Here is a 20,125-nt window from a genome sequence, read left to right as displayed (position 1 = left end):
AGGGGTTTGGGGACTGGGATGAGACGGATTTGGGATTTGCGGATAAGAGAGTGTTGGGGTTTGGGGACTGTGATGAGACGGATTTGGGATTTGCGGATGAGAGAGAGTTGGGGTTTGGGGACTGTGATGAGACGGATCTGGGATTTGCGGATGAGAGAGAGTTGGGGTTTGGGGACAGGAATGAGAGGGAGTTGTTGTTTATGGACAGTGATGAGAGGGAGTTGTTGTTTATGGACAGTGATGAGAGGGTGTTGGGGTTTCGGGGACTGGGATGAGAGGGATTTGGGGTTTTGGCACAGGGATGAGAGGAGTTATGATATTGCGACAGATATGAGAGGGAGTTGGGGTTTATGGAGAGGAATGAGTGGTAACTGGGGACATGGATGAGAGGGAGTTGGGTTTTATGGACAGGAATGAGAGGGAGTTGGGATTTACAGAAGAGAGAGAGTTGGCATTTGTGGACAGGGATAAGAGGGACTTGGTATTTTGGGACCGGGATGAGATGGTGATGGGGTTTGTGGACAGTGATGTGAGGGAATTGTGTGTTTGGGGTCAGGGATAAGAGAGAGTTGGGATTTGCGGACAGTGATGAGAGGGAGTTGGGTTTTATGGACAGGAATGAGAGGGAGTTGGGGACAGGGATGAGAGGGAGTTGGGTGTTCGGGACAGTGATGAGAGGAGATGGGGTTTATGGACAGGGATGAGAGGGAGTTTAGGCTTGGGGACTGGGATGAGAGGGAGGTGGGATTTGCAGATGAGAGAGAGTTGGGATTTGGGGACATTGATGAGAGGGAGTTGGGGACAGGGATGAAAGGGAGTTGGGTTATCGTGACAGGGATGAGAGAAAGTTGGCGTTTATGGACAGGGATAAGAGGGACTTGGTATTTTGGGACCGGGATGAGATGGTGTTGGGGTTTGTGGACGGTGATGTGAGGGAATTGTGTGTTTGGGGTCAGGGGTGAGAGAGAGTTGGGATTTGAGGACAGTGATGAGAGGGAGTTGGGTTTTATGGACAGGAATGAGAGGGAGTTGGGGATAGGGATGAGAGGGAGTTGGGTGTTCGGGACAGTGATGAGAGGAGATGGGGTTTATGGACAGGGATGAGAGGTAGTTGAGGTTTGGTGACAGGGATGAGAGATAGTTGAGGTTTGGGGACAGGGATTAGAGGGAGCTGAGGTTTGGGGCCACGGATGAGAGGTAGTTGAGGTTTGGGGACAGTGATGAGAGGGAGTTGGTTTATCGGGACAGGAAGAGAGGAGTTGGGATTCAGGGACAGGTTTGCGAGCGAGCTGGGTTTTATGGACAGTTATGAGATGGAGTTGAGGTTTCGGGACTGGGATGAGAGGGAGTTGGGGTTTATGGACAGTGATGTGAAGGAATTGGGGGTTTGGGGACAGGGATCAGCGGGAGTTGGGGTTAGCGGACAGGCATGAGAGGGAGATTGCTTATAGCGAAAGGGATGAGAGGGAGTTGGGGTTTATGGACAGGAATGAGAGGTAGTTAGACACAGGGATGAGAGGGAGTTAGGGTTCGGGGACAGGGATTAGTGGAGTTGTGGTTTGGGGACAGGGATGAGAGGAATTTGGGATTTGCAGATGAGACAGAGTAGGGGTTTGGGGACTGGGATGAGACGGATTTGGGATTTGCGGATAAGAGAGTGTTGGGGTTTGGGGACTGTGATGAGACGGATTTGGGATTTGCGGATGAGAGAGAGTTGGGGTTTGGGGACTGTGATGAGATGGATCTGGGATTTGTGGATGAGAGAGAGTTGGGGTTTGGGGACACGGATGAGAGGGAGTTGGGGACAGGGATGAAAGGGAGTTGGGTTATCGCGACAGGGATGAGAGAAAGTTGGCGTTTATGGACAGGGATAAGAGGGCATTGGGGTTTGGGGACAGGAATGAGAGGGAGTTGTTGTTTATGGACAGTGATGAGAGGGAGTTGTTGTTTATGGACAGTGATGAGAGGGAGTTGTTGTTTATGGACAGGGATGAGAGGGAGTTGTTGTTTATGGACAGTGATGAGAGGGTGTTGGGGTTTCGGGGACTGGGATGAGAGGGATTTGGGGTTTTGGCACAGGGATGAGATGAGTTATGATATTGCGACAGATATGAGAGGGAGTTGGGGTTTATGGAGAGGAATGAGTGGTAACTGGGGAAATGGATGAGAGGGAGTTGGGTTTTATGGACAGGAATGAGAGGGAGTTGGGATTTACAGAAGAGAGAGAGTTGGCGTTTGTGGACAGGGATAAGAGGGACTTGGTATTTTGGGACCGGGATGAGATGGTGTTGGGGTTTGTGGACAGTGATGTAATGGAATTGTGTGTTTGGGGTCAGGGATAAGAGAGAGTTGGGATTTGCGGACAGTGATGAGAGGGAGTTGGGTTTTATGGACAGGAAGGGAGGAGTTGGGATTCAGGGACAGGTATGCGAGCGAGCTGGGCTTTATGGACAGTGATGAGTTGGAGTTGGGGTTTGGGGACCGGGATTAGAGGGAGTTGGCATTTATGGACAGTGACGTGAGGGAATTGGGGATGTCGGGATGGGTGAGAGGGAGTTGGGGACAGGGATGAATGGGAGTTGGGTTGTCGCGACAGGGATGAGAGAAAGTTGGCGTTTGTGGATAGGGATAAGAGGGACTTGGTATTTTGGGACCGGGATGAGATGGTGTTGGGGTTTGTGGACAGTGATGTAAGGGAATTGTGTGTTTGGGGTCAGGGATAAGAGAGAGTTGGGATTTGCGGACAGTGATGAGAGGGAGTTGGGTTTTATGGACAGGAATGAGAGGGAGTTGGGGACAGGGATGAGAGGGAGTTGGGTGTTCGGGACAGTGATGAGAGGAGATGGGGTTTATGGACAGGGATGAGAGCTAGTTGAGGTTTGGTGACAGGGATGAGAGGTAGTTGAGGTTTGGGGACAGTGATGAGAGGGAGTTGGTTTATCGGGACAGGAAGAGAGGAGTTGGGATTCAGGGACAGGTATGCGAGCGAGCTGGGCTTTATGGACAGTGATGAGTTGGAGTTGGGGTTTGGGGACCGGGATTAGAGGGAGTTGGCATTTATGGACAGTGACGTGAGGGAATTGGGGATGTCGGGACGGGTGAGAGGGAGTTGGGGACAGGGATGAATGGGAGTTGGGTTGTCGCGACAGGGATGAGAGAAAGTTGGCGTTTATGGACAGGGATAAGAGGGAATTGGGGTTTGGGGACAGGAATGAGAGGGAGTTGGGTTTTCGACACAGGGATGCGAGGCGATGGGGTTTATTGACAGGGATGAGAGGGAGTTGTTGTTTATGGATAGTGATGAGAGGGTGGTGGGGTTTTGGGGACTGGGATGAGAGGGAGTTGGGTTTTTGGCACAGGGATGAGAGGAGTTATGATATCGCAACAGAAATGAGAGGGAGTTGAGGTTTATGGACAGGAATGAGAGGTAGTTAGACACAGAGATGAGAGGGAGTTTGGGTTCGGGGACAGGGATTAGTGGAGTTGGGGTTTGTGGACAGGGATGAGAGGAATTTGGGATTTGCAGATGAGACAGTGTTGGAGTTTGGGGACTGTGATGAGACGGATTTGGGATTTGCGGATGAGAGAGAGTTGGGGTTTAGGGACACGGATGAGAGGGAGTTGGGGACAGGGATGAATGGGAGTTGGGTTATCGCGACAGTGATGAGAGAAATTTGGCGTTTATGGACAGAGATAAGAGGGAATTGGGGTTTGGGGACAGGAATGAGAGGGAGTTCGGGTTGCGGGACAGGAAGAGAGGAGTTGGGATTCAGGGACAGGGATGCGAGCGAGCTGGGCTTTATGGACAGTGATGTGAGGGAGTTGAGTTTTGGGGACAGGGATGAGAAGGAATTGGTGTTTATGGACACTGATGAGTGGGAGTTGTGGCTTAGGGAAAGGGATGAGAAGGAGTTGGGTTTGCGGGACAGGAAGAGAGGAGTTGGGATTCAGGGAGAGGTATATGAGCGAGCTAGGCTTTATGGACAGTGATGAGAGGGAGTTGGTTTTTCGGGACAGGGATTAGTGGAGTTGGGGTTTGGGGACTGCGATGAGAAGGCATTGGTGTTTTGGGACAGGGATGAGAGGGAGTTGGGGTTTATGGACACTGATGGGAGGGAGTTGTGGCTTTGGGAAAGGGATGAGAGGGAGTTGGGTTTGCAGGACAGGAAGAGAGGAGTTGGGATTCAGGGACAGAGATGTGCGAGCTGGGCTTTATGGACAGTGATGAAAGGGAGTTGAGGTTTGGGGACAGGGATGAGAAGGAGTTGGGTGTTCGGGACAGTGAGGAGAGGAGATCGTGTTTATGGACAGGGATGAGAGGTAGTTGAGGTTTGGTGGCAGGGATGAGAGGTAGTTGAGATTTGGGGACAGTGATGAGAGGTAGTTGAGGTTTGGGGCCAGGGATGAGAGGTAGTTGAGGTTTGGGGACAGTGATGAGAGGTAGTTGAGGTTTGGGGACAGTGATGAGAGGGAGTTGGGGTTTGAGGACAGTGATGAGAGGTAGTTGAGGTTTGGGGACAGGGATGAGAAGGAGTTTGTTTATCGCAACAGGGATGAGTGGGAGTTGTGGCTTAGGGAAAGGGATGAGAGCGAGTTGGGTTTGCAGGACTGAAAGAGAGGAGTTGGGATTCAGGGACAGGTATGCGAGCGAGCTGAGCTTTATGGACAGTGATGTGATGAAGTTGAGTTTTGGGGACTGGATGAGACAGATTTGGGATTTGCGAATGAGAGATAGTTGAGGTTTGGGGACCGGGATGAGAAAGAGTTGGCGTTTATGGACCGTGATGTGAGGGAATTAGGGATTTCGGGACAGGAATGAGAGGGAGTTGGGGACAGTGATGAATGGGAGTTGATTTATCATGACAGGGATGAGAGAAAGTTGGCGTTTATGGACAGGGATAAGAGGGCATTGGGGTTTGGGGACAGGAATGAGAGGGATTTGGGGTTTTGGCACAGGGATGAGAGGAGTTATGATTGTGCGACAGATATGAGAGGGAGTTGGGGTTTATGGAGAGGAATGAGAGGTAACTGGGGACATGGATGAGAGGGAGTTGGGTTTTATGGACAGGAATGAGAGGGAGTTGGTATTTACAGAAGAGAGAGAGTTGGCATTTGTGGACAGGGATAAGAGGGACTTGGTATTTTGGGACCGGGATGAGATGGTGTTGGGGTTTGTGGACAGTGATGTGAGGGAATTGTGTGTTTGGGGTCAGGGATGAGAGAGAGTTGGGATTTGCGGACAGTGATGAGAGGGAGTTGGGTTTTATGGACAGGAATGAGAGGGAGTTGGGTTTTATGGACAGGAATGAGAGGGAGTTGGGGACAGGGATGAGAGGGAGTTGGGTGTTCGGGACAGTGATGAGAGGAGATGGGGTTTATGGACAGGGATGAGAGGTAGTTGAGGTTTGGTGACAGGGATGAGAGATAGTTGAGGTTTGGTGACAGGGATTAGAGGTAGTTGAGGTTTGGGGACAGTGATGAGAGGGAGTTGGTTTATCGGGACAGGAAGAGAGGAGTTGGGATTCAGGGACAGGTATGCGAGCGAGCTGGGCTTTATGGACAGTGATGAGATGGAGTTGGGGTTTGGTGACCGATATTAGAGGGAGTTGGCATTTATGGACAGTGACGTGAGGGAATTGGGGATTTTGGGACAGGGGTGAGAGGGAGTTGGGGACAGGGATGAATGGGAGTTGAGTTACCGCGACAGGGATGAGAGAAAGTTGGCGTTTATGGACAGGGATAAGAGGGAATAGGGGTTTGGGGACAGGAATGAGAGGGAGTTGGGTTTTCGACACAGGGATGAGAGGCGATGGATTTTATGGACAGGGATGAGAGGGAGTTGTTGTTTATGAATAGTGATGAGAGGGTGTTGGGGTTTCGGGGACTGGGATGAGAGGCGATGGGGTTTATGGACAGGGATGTGAGGAGTTATGATATTGCAACAGATATGAGAGGGAGTTGGGGTTTATGGACAGTGATGTGAAGGAATTGGGGGTTTGGGGACAGGGATGAGAGGGAGTTTTCTTATAGCGAAAGGGATGAGAGGGAGTTGGGTTTTCGGAACAGGGATGAGAGGAGTTATGATATCGCAACAGATATGAAAGGGAGTTGGGGTTTATAGACAGGAATGAGAGGTAGTTAGACACAGGGATGAGAGGGAGTTTGGGTTCGGGGACAGGGATTAGTGGAGTTGGGGTTTGTGGACAGGGATGAGAGGAATTTGGGATTTGCAGATGAGACAGTGTAGGGGTTTGGGGACTGGGATGAGACGGATTTGGGATTTGCGGATGAGAGAGAGTTGGGGTTTAGGGACACGGATGAGAGGGAGTTTGGGACAGGGATGAATGGGAGTTGGGTTATTGCGACAGTGATGAGAGAAATTTGGCGTTTATGTACAGAGATAAGAGGGAATTGGGGTTTGGGGACAGGTATGCGAGCGAGCTGGGCTTTATGGACAGTGATGAGAGGTAGTTGAGGTTTGGGGACAGGGATGAGAGGGAGTTGGGATTTGAGGACAGGGATGAGAGGTAGTTGAGGTTTGGGGACATGGATGTGAGGGAATTAGTGTTTATGGACACTGATGAGTGGGACTTGTGGCTTAGGGAAAGGGATGAGAAGGAGTTTGGTTTGCGGGACAGGAAGAGAGGAATTGGGATTCAGGGAGAGGTATATGAGCGAGCTGGGCTTTATGGACAGTGATGAGAGGGAGTTGGGTTTTCGGGACAGGGATGAGAGGAGTTATGATATCGCGACAGAGATGAGAGGGAGTTGGGGTTTATGGACAGGAATGAGAGGTAGTTAGACACAGGGATGAGAGGGAGTTTGGGTTTGGGGACAGGGATTAGTGGAGTTGTGGTTTGGGGACAGGGATGAGAGGAATTTGGGATTTGCAGATGAGACAGTGTAGGGGTTTGGGGACTGGGATGAGACGGATTTGGGATTTGCGGATAAGAGAGTGTTGGGGTTTGGGGACTGTGATGAGACGGATTTGGGATTTGCGGATGAGAGAGAGTTGGGGTTTGGGGACTGTGATGAGACGGATCTGGGATTTGCGGATGAGAGAGAGTTGGGGTTTGGGGACAGGAATGAGAGGGAGTTGTTGTTTATGGACAGTGATGAGAGGGAGTTGTTGTTTATGGACAGTGATGAGAGGGTGTTGGGGTTTCGGGGACTGGGATGAGAGGGATTTGGGGTTTTGGCACAGGGATGAGAGGAGTTATGATATTGTGACAGATATGAGAGGGAGTTGGGGTTTATGGAGAGGAATGAGTGGTAACTGGGGACATGGATGAGAGGGAGTTGGGTTTTATGGACAGGAATGAGAGGGAGTTGGGATTTACAGAAGAGAGAGAGTTGGCGTTTGTGGACAGGGATAAGAGGGACTTGGTATTTTGGGACCGGGATGAGATGGTGATGGGGTTTGTGGACAGTGATGTGAGGGAATTGTGTGTTTGGGGTCAGGGATAAGAGAGAGTTGGGATTTGCGGACAGTGATGAGAGGGAGTTGGGTTTTATGGACAGGAATGAGAGGGAGTTGGGGACAGGGATGAGAGGGAGTTGGGTGTTCGGGACAGTGATGAGAGGAGATGGGGTTTATGGACAGGGATGAGAGGGTGTTTAGGCTTGGGGACTGGGATGAGAGGGAGGTGGGATTTGCAGATGAGAGAGAGTTGGGATTTGGGGACATTGATGAGAGGGAGTTGGGGACAAGGATGAAAGGGAGTTGGGTTATCACGACAGGGATGAGAGAAAGTTGGCGTTTATGGACAGGGATAAGAGGGCATTGGGGTTTGGGGACAGGAATGAGAGGGAGTTGGGTTTTCAAGACAGGATGAGAGGCAATGGGGTTTATGGACAGTGATGAGAGGGAGTTGTTTATGGACAGGGATGAGAGGGAGTTGTTGTTTATGGACAGTGATGAGAGGGTGTTGGGGATTCGGGGACTGGGATGAGAGGGATTTGGGGTTTTGGCACAGGGATGAGAGGAGTTATGATATTGCGACAGATATGAGAGGGAGTTGGGGTTTATGGACAGGAATGAGAGGTAGCTGGGATTTACAGATGAGAGAGAGTTGTCATTTGTGGACAGGGATAAGAGGGACTTGGTATTTTGGGACCGGGAGGAGATGGTGTTGGTGTTTATGGACAGTGATGTGAGGGAATTGGGGGTTTGGGGTCAGGGATGAGAGAGAATTCGGATTTGCAGACAGTGATGTGATGGAGTTGGGGTTTATGGAGGGGAATGAGAGGTAACTGGGGACATGGATGAGAGGGAGTTGGGTTTTATGGACAGGAATGAGAGGGAGTTGGGATTTACAGAAGAGAGAGAGTTGGCGTTTGTGGACAGGGATAAGTGGGACTTGGTATTTTGGGACCGGGATGAGATGGTGTTGGGGTTTGTGGACGGTGATGTGAGGGAATTGTGTGTTTGGGGTCAGGGATGAGAGAGAGTTGGGATTTGCGGACAGTGATGAGAGGGAGTTGGGTTTTATGGACAGGAATGAGAGGGAGTTGGGTTTTATGGACAGGAATGAGAGGGAGTTGGGGACAGGGATGAGAGGGAGTTGGGTGTTCGGGACAGTGATGAGAGGAGATGGGGTTTATGGACAGGGATGAGAGGTAGTTGAGGTTTGGTGACAGGGATGAGAGGTAGTTGAGGTTTGGGGACAGGGATTAGAGGGAGCTGAGGTTTGGGGCCAGGGATGAGAGGTAGTTGAGGTTTGGGGACAGTGATGAGAGGGAGTTGGTTTATCGGGACAGGAAGAGAGGAGTTGGGATTCAGGGACAGGTATGCGAGCGAGCTGGGCTTTATGGACAGTGATGAGTTGGAGTTAGGGTTTGGGGACCGGGATTAGAGGGAGTTGGCAGTTATGGACAGTGACGTGAGGGAATTGGGGATGTCGGGACGGGTGAGAGGGAGTTGGGGACAGGGATGAATGGGAGTTGGGTTGTCGCGACAGGGATGAGAGAAAGTTGGCGTTTATGGACAGGGATAAGAGGGAATTGGGGTTTGGGGACAGGAATGAGAGGGAGTTGGGTTTTCGACACAGGGATGCGAAGCGATGGGGTTTATTGACAGGGATGAGAGGGAGTTGTTGTTTATGGATAGTGATGAGAGGGTGTTGGGGTTTTGGGGACAGGGATGAGAGGGAGTTGGGTTTTTGGCACAGGGATGAGAGGTAGTTGAGGTTTGGTGGCAGGGATGAGAGGTAGTTGAGATTTGGGGACAGTGATGGGAGGTAGTTGAGGTTTGGGGCCAGGGATGAGAGGTAGTTGAGGTTTGGGGACAGTGATGAGAGGTAGTTGAGGTTTGGGAACAGTGATGAGAGGGAGTTGGGGTTTGAGGACAGTGATGAGAGGTAGTTGAGGTTTGGGGACAGGGATGAGAAGGAGTTTGTTTATCGCAACAGGGATGAGTGGGAGTTGTGGCTTAGAGAAAGGGATGAGAGCGAGTTGGGTTTGCAGGACTGAAAGAGAGGAGTTGGGATTCAGGGACAGGTATGCAAGCGAGCTGAGCTTTATGGACAGTGATGTGATGGAGTTGAGTTTTGGGGACTGGATGAGACAGATTTGGGATTTGCGGATGAGAGATAGTTGAGGTTTGGGGACCGGGATGAGAAAGAGTTGGCGTTTATGGACCGTGATGTGAGGGAATTAGGGATTTCGGGACAGGAATGAGAGGGAGTTGGGGACAGTGATGAATGGGAGTTGATTTATCATGACAGGGATGAGAGAAAGTTGGCGTTTATGGACAGGGATAAGAGGGCATTGGGGTTTGGGGACAGGAATGAGAGGGAGTTGGGTTTTCAAGACAGGGTGAGAGGTGATGGGGTTTATGGACAGTGATGAGAGGGAGTTGTTGTTTATGGACAGTGATGAGAGGGAGTTGTTGTTTATGGACAGGGATGAGAGGGAGTTGTTGTTTATGGACAGTGATGAGAGGGTGTTGGGGTTTCGGGGACTGGGATGAGAGGGATTTGGGGTTTTGGCACAGGGATGAGAGGAGTTATGATTGTGCGACAGATATGAGAGGGAGTTGGGGTTTATGGAGAGGAATGAGAGGTAACTGGGGACATGGATGAGAGGGAGTTGGGTTTTATGGACAGGAATGAGAGGGAGTTGGGATTTACAGAAGAGAGAGAGTTGGCATTTGTGGACAGGGATAAGAGGGACTTGGTATTTTGGGACCGGGATGAGATGGTGTTGGGGTTTGTGGACAGTGATGTGAGGGAATTGTGTGTTTGGGGTCAGGGATGAGAGAGAGTTGGGATTTGCGGACAGTGATGAGAGGGAGTTGGGTTTTATGGACAGGAATGAGAGGGAGTTGGGTTTTATGGACAGGAATGAAAGGGAGTTGGGGACAGGGATGAGAGGGAGTTGGGTGTTCGGGACAGTGATGAGAGGAGATGGGGTTTATGGACAGGGATGAGAGGTAGTTGAGGTTTGGTGACAGGGATGAGAGATAGTTGAGGTTTGGTGACAGGGATTAGAGGGAGCTGAGGTTTGGGGACAGTGATGAGAGGAAGTTGGTTTATCGGGACAGGAAGAGAGGAGTTGGGATTCAGGGACAGGTATGCGAGCGAGCTGGGCTTTATGGACAGTGATGAGATGGAGTTGGGGTTTGGTGACCGATATTAGAGGGAGTTGGCATTTATGGACAGTGACGTGAGGGAATTGGGGATTTTGGGACAGGGGTGAGAGGGATTTGGGGACAGGGATGAATGGGAGTTGAGTTACCGCGACAGGGATGAGAGAAAGTTGGCGTTTATGGACAGGGATAAGAGGGAATAGGGGTTTGGGGACAGGAATGAGAGGGAGTTGGGTTTTCGACACAGGGATGAGAGGCGATGGATTTTATGGACAAGGATGAGAGGGAGTTGTTGTTTATGAATAGTGATGAGAGGGTGTTGGGGTTTCGGGGACTGGGATGAGAGGCGATGGGGTTTATGGACAGGGATGTGAGGAGTTATGATATTGCAACAGATATGAGAGGGAGTTGGGGTTTATGGACAGTGATGTGAAGGAATTGGGGGTTTGGGGACAGGGATGAGAGGGAGTTTTCTTATAGCGAAAGGGATGAGAGGGAGTTGGGTTTTCGGAACAGGGATGAGAGGAGTTATGATATCGCAACAGATATGAAAGGGAGTTGGGGTTTATGGACAGGAATGAGAGGTAGTTAGACACAGGGATGAGAGGGAGTTTGGGTTCGGGGACAGGGATTAGTGGAGTTGGGGTTTGTGGACAGGGATGAGAGGAATTTGGGATTTGCAGATGAGACAGTGTAGGGGTTTGGGGACTGGGATGAGACGGATTTGGGATTTGCGGATGAGAGAGAGTTGGGGTTTAGGGACACGGATGAGAGGGAGTTTGGGACAGGGATGAATGGGAGTTGGGTTATTGCGACAGTGATGAGAGAAATTTGGCGTTTATGTACAGAGATAAGAGGGAATTGGGGTTTGGGGACAGGTATGCGAGCGAGCTGGGCTTTATGGACAGTGATGAGATGTAGTTGAGGTTTGGGGACAGGGATGAGAGGGAGTTGGGATTTGAGGACAGGGATGAGAGGTAGTTGAGGTTTGGGGACATGGATGTGAGGGAATTAGTGTTTATGGACACTGATGAGTGGGACTTGTGGCTTAGGGAAAGGGATGAGAAGGAGTTTGGTTTGCAGGACAGGAAGAGAGGAGTTGGGATTCAGGGAGAGGTATATGAGCGAGCTGGGCTTTATGGACAGTGATGAGAGGGAGTTGGGTTTTCGGGACAGGGATGAGAGGAGTTATGATATCGCGACAGAGATGAGAGGGAGTTGGGGTTTATGGACAGGAATGAGAGGTAGTTAGACACAGGGATGAGAGGGAGTTTGGGTTTGGGGACAGGGATTAGTGGAGTTGTGGTTTGGGGACAGGGATGAGAGTAATTTGGGATTTGCAGATGAGACAGTGTAGGGGTTTGGGGACTGGGATGAGACGGATTTGGGATTTGCGGATAAGAGAGTGTTGGGGTTTGGGGACTGTGATGAGACGGATTTGGGATTTGCGGATGAGAGAGAGTTGGGGTTTGGGGACTGTGATGAGACGGATCTGGGATTTGCGGATGAGAGAGAGTTGGGGTTTGGGGACAGGAATGAGAGGGAGTTGTTGTTTATGGACAGTGATGAGAGGGAGTTGTTGTTTATGGACAGTGATGAGAGGGTGTTGGGGTTTCGAGGACTGGGATGAGAGGGATTTGGGGTTTTGGCACAGGGATGAGAGGAGTTATGATATTGCGACAGATATGAGAGGGAGTTGGGGTTTATGGAGAGGAATGAGTGGTAACTGGGGACATGGATGAGAGGGAGTTGGGTTTTATGGACAGGAATGAGAGGGAGTTGGGATTTACAGAAGAGAGAGAGTTGGCATTTGTGGACAGGGATAAGAGGGACTTGGTATTTTGGGACCGGGATGAGATGGTGATGGGGTTTGTGGACAGTGATGTGAGGGAATTGTGTGTTTGGGGTCAGGGATAAGAGAGAGTTGGGATTTGCGGACAGTGATGAGAGGGAGTTGGGTTTTATGGACAGGAATGAGAGGGAGTTGGGGACAGGGATGAGAGGGAGTTGGGTGTTCGGGACAGTGATGAGAGGAGATGGGGTTTATGGACAGGGATGAGAGGGAGTTTAGGCTTGGGGACTGGGATGAGAGGGAGCTGGGATTTGCAGATGAGAGAGAGTTGGGATTTGGGGACATTGATGAGAGGGAGTTGGGGACAGGGATGAAAGGGAGTTGGGTTATCGCGACAGGGATGAGAGAAAGTTGGCGTTTATGGACAGGGATAAGAGGGCATTGGGGTTTGGGGACAGGAATGAGAGGGAGTTGGGTTTTCAAGACAGGATGAGAGGCAATGGGGTTTATGGACAGTGATGAGAGGGTGTTGTTTATGGACAGGGATGAGAGGGAGTTGTTGTTTATGGACAGTGATGAGAGGGTGTTGGGGATTCGGGGACTGGGATGAGAGGGATTTGGGGTTTTGGCACAGGGATGAGAGGAGTTATGATATTGCGACAGATATGAGAGGGAGTTGGGGTTTATGGACAGGAATGAGAGGTAGCTGGGATTTACAGATGAGAGAGAGTTGTCATTTGTGGACAGGGATAAGAGGGACTTGGTATTTTGGGACCGGGAGGAGATGGTGTTGGTGTTTATGGACAGTGATGTGAGGGAATTGGGGGTTTGGGGTCAGGGATGAGAGAGAATTCGGATTTGCAGACAGTGATGTGATGGAGTTGGGGTTTATGGAAGGGAATGAGAGGTAACTGGGGACATGGATGAGAGGGAGTTGGGTTTTATGGACAGGAATCAGAGGGAGTTGGGATTTACAGAAGAGAGAGAGTTGGCGTTTGTGGACAGGGATAAGTGGGACTTGGTATTTTGGGACCGGGATGAGATGGTGTTGGGGTTTGTGGACAGTGATGTGAGGGAATTGTGTGTTTGGGGTCAGGGATAAGAGAGAGTTGGGATTTGCGGACAGTGATGAGAGGGAGTTGGGTTTTATGGACAGGAATGAGAGGGAGTTGGGGACAGGGATGAGAGGGAGTTGGGTGTTCGGGACAGTGATGAGAGGAGATGGGGTTTATGGACAGGGATGAGAGGTAGTTGAGGTTTGGTGACAGGGATGAGAGGTAGTTGAGGTTTGGGGACAGGGATTAGAGGGAGCTGAGGTTTGGGGCCAGGGATGAGAGGTAGTTGAGGTTTGGGGACAGTGATGAGAGGGAGTTGGTTTATCGGGACAGGAAGAGAGGAGTTGGGATTCAGGGACAGGTATGCGAGCGAGCTGGGCTTTATGGACAGTGATGAGTTGGAGTTAGGGTTTGGGGACCGGGATTAGAGGGAGTTGGCATTTATGGACAGTGACGTGAGGGAATTGGGGATGTCGGGACGGGTGAGAGGGAGTTGGGGACAGGGATGAATGGGAGTTGGGTTGTCGCGACAGGGATGAGAGAAAGTTGGCATTTATGGACAGGGATAAGAGGGAATTGGGGTTTGGGGACAGGAATGAGAGGGAGTTGGGTTTTCGACACAGGGATGCGAGGCGATGGGGTTTATTGACAGGGATGAGAGGGAGTTGTTGTTTATGGATAGTGATGAGAGGGTGTTGGGGTTTTGGGGACTGGGATGAGAGGGAGTTGGGTTTTTGGCACAGGGATGAGAGGAGTTATGATATCGCAACAGAAATGAGAGGGAGTTGAGGTTTATGGACAGGAATGAGAGGTAGTTAGACACAGAGATGAGAGGGAGTTTGGGTTCGGGGACAGGGATTAGTGGAGTTGGGGTTTGTGGACAGGGATGAGAGGAATTTGGGATTTGCAGATGAGACAGTGTAGGGGTTTGGGGACTGGGATGAGACGGATTTGGGATTTGCGGATGAGAGAGTGTTGGAGTTTGGGGACTGTGATGAGACGGATTTGGGATTTGCGGATGAGAGAGAGTTGGGGTTTAGGGACACGGATGAGAGGGAGTTGGGGACAGGGATGAATGGGAGTTGGGTTATCGCGACAGTGATGAGAGAAATTTGGCGTTTATGGACAGAGATAAGAGGGAATTGGGGTTTGGGGACAGGAATGAGAGGGAGTTGGGGTTGCGGGACAGGAAGAGAGGAGTTGGGATTCAGGGCCAGGGATGCGAGCGAGCTGGGCTTTATGGACAGTGATGTGAGGGAGTTGAGTTTTGGGGACAGGGATGAGAAGGAATTGGTGTTTATGGACACTGATGAGTCAGAGTTGTGGCTTAGGGAAAGGGATGAGAAGGAGTTGGGTTTGCGGGACAGGAAGAGAGGAGTTGGGATTCAGGGAGAGGTATATGAGCGAGCTAGGCTTTATGGACAGTGATGAGAGGGAGTTGGTTTTTCGGGACAGGGATTAGTGGAGTTGGGGTTTGGGGACTGCGATGAGAAGGCATTGGTGTTTTGGGACAGGGATGAGAGGGAGTTGGGTTTGCAGGACAGGAAGAGAGGAGTTGGGATTCAGGGACAGAGATGTGCGAGCTGGGCTTTATGGACAGTGATGAAAGGGAGTTGAGGTTTGGGGACAGGGATGAGAAGGAGTTGGGTGTTCGGGACAGTGAGGAGAGGAGATCGTGTTTATGGACAGGGATGAGAGGTAGTTGAGGTTTGGTGGCAGGGATGAGAGGTAGTTGAGATTTGGGGACAGTGATGAGAGGTAGTTGAGGTTTGGGGCCAGGGATGAGAGGTAGTTGAGGTTTGGGGACAGTGATGAGAGGTAGTTGAGGTTTGGGGACAGTGATGAGAGGGAGTTGGGGTTTGAGGACAGTGATGAGAGGTAGTTGAGGTTTGGGGACAGGGATGAGAAGGAGTTTGTTTATCGCAACAGGGATGAGTGGGAGTTGTGGCTTAGGGAAAGGGATGAGAGCGAGTTGGGTTTGCAGGACTGAAAGAGAGGAGTTGGGATTCAGGGACAGGTATGCGAGCGAGCTGAGCTTTATGGACAGTGATGTGATGGAGTTGAGTTTTGGGGACTGGATGAGACAGATTTGGGATTTGCGGATGAGAGATAGTTGAGCTTTGGGGACCGGGATGAGAAAGAGTTGGCGTTTATGGACCGTGATGTGAGGGAATTAGGGATTTCGGGACAGGAATGAGAGGGAGTTGGGGACAGTGATGAATGGGAGTTGATTTATCATGACAGGGATGAGAGAAAGTTGGCGTTTATGGACAGGGATAAGAGGGCATTGGGGTTTGGGGACAGGAATGAGAGGGAGTTGGGTTTTCAAGACAGGATGAGAGGCGATGGGGTTTATGGACAGTGATGAGAGGGAGTTGTTGTTTATGGACAGTGATGAGAGGGAGTTGTTGTTTATGGACAGTGATGAGAGGGTGTTGGGGTTTCGGGGACTGGGATGAGAGGGATTTGGGGTTTTGGCACAGGGATGAGAAGAGTTATGATTGTGCGACAGATATGAGAGGGAGTTGGGGTTTATGGAGAGGAATGAGAGGTAACTGGGGACATGGATGAGAGGGAGTTGGGTTTTACAGAAGAGAGAGAGTTGGCGTTTGTGGACAGGGATAAGAGGGACTTGGTATTTTGGGACCGGGATGAGATGGTGATGGGGTTTGTGGACAGTGATGTGAGGGAATTGTGTGTTTGGGGTCAGGGATAAGAGAGAGTTGGGATTTGCGGACAGTGATGAGAGGGAGTTGGGTTTTATGGACAGGAATGAGAGGGAGTTGGGGACAGGGATGAGAGGGAGTTCGGGACAGGGATGAGAGGGAGTTGGGTGTTCGGGACAGTGATGAGAGGAGATGGGGTTTATGGACAGGGATGAGAGGGAGTTTAGGCTTGGGGACTGGGATGAGAGGGAGGTGGGATTTGCAGATGAGAGAGAGTTGGGATTTGGGGACATTGATGAGAGGGAGTTGGGGACAGGGATGAAAGGGAGTTGGGTTATCGCGACAGGGATGAGAGAAAGTTGGCGTTTATGGACAGGGATAAGAGGGCATTGGGGTTTGGGGACAGGAATGAGAGGGAGTTGGGTTTTCAAGACAGGATGAGAGGCAATGGGGTTTATGGACAGTGATGAGAGGGAGTTGTTTATGGACAGGGATGAGAGGGAGTTGTTGTTTATGGACAGTGATGAGAGGGTGTTGGGGATTCGGGGACTGGGATGAGAGGGATTTGGGGTTTTGGCACAGGGATGAGAGGAGTTATGATATTGCGACAGATATGAGAGGGAGTTGGGGTTTATGGACAGGAATGAGAGGTAGCTGGGATTTACAGATGAGAGAGAGTTGTCATTTGTGGACAGGGATAAGAGGGACTTGGTATTTTGGGACCGGGAGGAGATGGTGTTGGTGTTTATGGACAGTGATGTGAGGGAATTGGGGGTTTGGGGTCAGGGATGAGAGAGAATTCGGATTTGCAGAAAGTGATGTGATGGAGTTGGGGTTTATGGAGGGGAATGAGAGGTAACTGGGGACATGGATGAGAGGGAGTTGGGTTTTATGGACAGGAATGAGAGGGAGTTGGGATTTACAGAAGAGAGAGAGTTGGCGTTTGTGGACAGGGATAAGTGGGACTTGGTATTTTGGGACCGGGATGAGATGGTGTTGGGGTTTGTGGACGGTGATGTGAGGGAATTGTGTGTTTGGGGACAGGGATGAGAGAGAGTTGGGATTTGCGGACAGTGATGAGAGGGAGTTGGGTTTTATGGACAGGAATGAGAGGGAGTTGAGGTTTCGGGACTGGGATGAGAGGGAGTTGGGGTTTATGGACAGTGATGTGAAGGAATTGGGGGTTTGGGGACAGGGATCAGCGGGAGTTGGGGTTAGCGGACAGGCATGAGAGGGAGATTGCTTATAGCGAAAGGGATGAGAGGGAGTTGGGGTTTATGGACAGGAATGAGAGGTAGTTAGACACAGGGATGAGAGGGAGTTAGGGTTCGGGGACAGGGATTAGTGGAGTTGTGGTTTGGGGACAGGGATGAGAGGAATTTGGGATTTGCAGATGAGACAGAGTAGGGGTTTGGGGACTGGGATGAGACGGATTTGGGATTTGCGGATAAGAGAGTGTTGGGGTTTGGGGACTGTGATGAGACGGATTTGGGATTTGCGGATGAGAGAGAGTTGGGGTTTGGGGACACGGATGAGAGGGAGTTGGGGACAGGGATGAAAGGGAGTTGGGTTATCGCGACAGGGATGAGAGAAAGTTGGCGTTTATGGACAGGGATAAGAGGGCATTGGGGTTTGGGGACAGGAATGAGAGGGAGTTGTTGTTTATGGACAGTGATGAGAGGGAGTTGTTGTTTATGGACAGGGATGAGAGGGAGTTGTTGTTTATGGACAGTGATGAGAGGGTGTTGGGGTTTCCGGGACTGGGATGAGAGGGATTTGGGGTTTTGGCACAGGGATGAGAGGAGTTATGATATTGCGACAGATATGAGAGGGAGTTGGGGTTTATGGAGAGGAATGAGTGGTAACTGGGGACATGGATGAGAGGGTGTTGGGTTTTATGGACAGGAATGAGAGGCAGTTGGGATTTACAGAAGAGAGAGAGTTGGCGTTTGTGGACAGGGATAAGAGGGACTTGGTATTTTGGGACCGGGATGAGATGGTGTTGGGGTTTGTGGACAGTGATGTGAGGGAATTGTGTGTTTGGGGTCAGGGATAAGAGAGAGTTGGGATTTGCGGACAGTGATGAGAGGGAGTTGGGTTTTATGGACAGGAATGAGAGGGAGTTGGGGACAGGGATGAGAGGGAGTTGGGTGTTCGGGACAGTGATGAGAGGAGATGGGGTTTATGGACAGGGATGAGAGGTAGTTGAGGTTTGGGGACAGGGATTAGAGGGAGCTGAGGTTTGGGGCCAGGGATGAGAGGTAGTTGAGGTTTGGGGACAGTGATGAGAGGGAGTTGGTTTATCGGGACAGGAAGAGAGGAGTTGGGATTCAGGGACAGGTATGCGAGCGAGCTGGGCTTTATGGACAGTGATGAGTTGGAGTTGGGGTTTGGGGACCGGGATTAGAGGGAGTTGGCATTTATGGACAGTGACGTGAGGGAATTGGGGATGTCGGGACGGGTGAGAGGGAGTTGGGGACAGGGATGAATGGGAGTTGGGTTGTCGCGACAGGGATGAGAGTAAGTTGGCGTTTATGGACAGGGATAAGAGGGAATTGGGGTTTGGGGACAGGAATGAGAGGGAGTTGGGTTTTCGACACAGGGATGCGAGGCGATGGGGTTTATTGACAGGGATGAGAGGGAGTTGTTGTTTATGGATAGTGATGAGAGGGTGTTGGGGTTTTGGGGACTGGGATGAGAGGGAGTTGGGTTTTTGGCACAGGGATGAGAGGAGTTATGATATCGCAACAGAAATGAGAGGGAGTTGAGGTTTATGGACAGGAATGAGAGGTAGTTAGACACAGAGATGAGAGGGAGTTTGGGTTCGGGGACAGGGATTAGTGGAGTTGGGGTTTGTGGACAGGGATGAGAGGAATTTGGGATTTGCAGATGAGACAGTGTAGGGGTTTGGGGACTGGGATGAGACGGATTTGGGATTTGCGGATGAGAGAGTGTTGGAGTTTGGGGACTGTGATGAGACGGATTTGGGATTTGCGGATGAGAGAGAGTTGGGGTTTAGGGACACGGATGAGAGGGAGTTGGGGACAGGGATGAATGGGAGTTGGATTCTCGCGACAGTGATGAGAGAAATTTGGCGTTTATGGACAGAGATAAGGGGGAATTGGGGTTTGGGGACAGGAATGAGAGGGAGTTGGGGTTGCGGGACAGGAAGAGAGGAGTTGGGATTCAGGGACAGGGATGCGAGCGAGCTGGGCTTTATGGACAGTGATGTGAGGGAGTTGAGTTTTGGGGACAGGGATGAGAAGGAATTGGTGTTTATGGACACTGATGAGTGGGAGTTGTGGCTTAGGGAAAGGGATGAGAAGGAGTTGGGTTTGCGGGACAGGAAGAGAGGAGTTGGGATTCAGGGAGAGGTATATGAGCGAGCTAGGCTTTATGGACAGTGATGAGAGGGAGTTGGTTTTTCGGGACAGGGATTAGTGGAGTTGGGGTTTGGGGACTGCGATGAGAAGGCATTGGTGTTTTGGGACAGGGATGAGAGGGAGTTGGGGTTTATGGACACTGATGGGAGGGAGTTGTGGCTTTGGGAAAGGGATGAGAGGGAGTTGGGTTTGCAGGACAGGAAGAGAGGAGTTGGGATTCAGGGACAGAGATGTGCGAGCTGGGCTTTATGGACAGTGATGAAAGGGAGTTGAGGTTTGGGGACAGGGATGAGAAGGAGTTGGGTGTTCGGGACAGTGAGGAGAGGAGATCGTGTTTATGGACAGGGATGAGAGGTAGTTGAGGTTTGGTGGCAGGGATGAGAGGTAGTTGAGATTTGGGGACAGTGATGAGAGGTAGTTGAGGTTTGGGGCCAGGGATGAGAGGTAGTTGAGGTTTGGGGACAGTGATGAGAGGTAGTTGAGGTTTGGGGACAGTGATGAGAGGGAGTTGGGGTTTGAGGACAGTGATGAGAGGTAGTTGAGGTTTGGGGACAGGGATGAGAAGGAGTTTGTTTATCGCAACAGGGATGAGTGGGAGTTGTGGCTTAGGGAAAGGGATGAGAGCGAGTTGGGTTTGCAGG

This window comes from Hemitrygon akajei, chromosome 4 (assembly GCF_048418815.1).
Source record: "Hemitrygon akajei chromosome 4, sHemAka1.3, whole genome shotgun sequence".
NCBI classification, from domain to species: domain Eukaryota; kingdom Metazoa; phylum Chordata; class Chondrichthyes; order Myliobatiformes; family Dasyatidae; genus Hemitrygon; species Hemitrygon akajei.
This window is presented reverse-complemented; position numbering follows the sequence as displayed.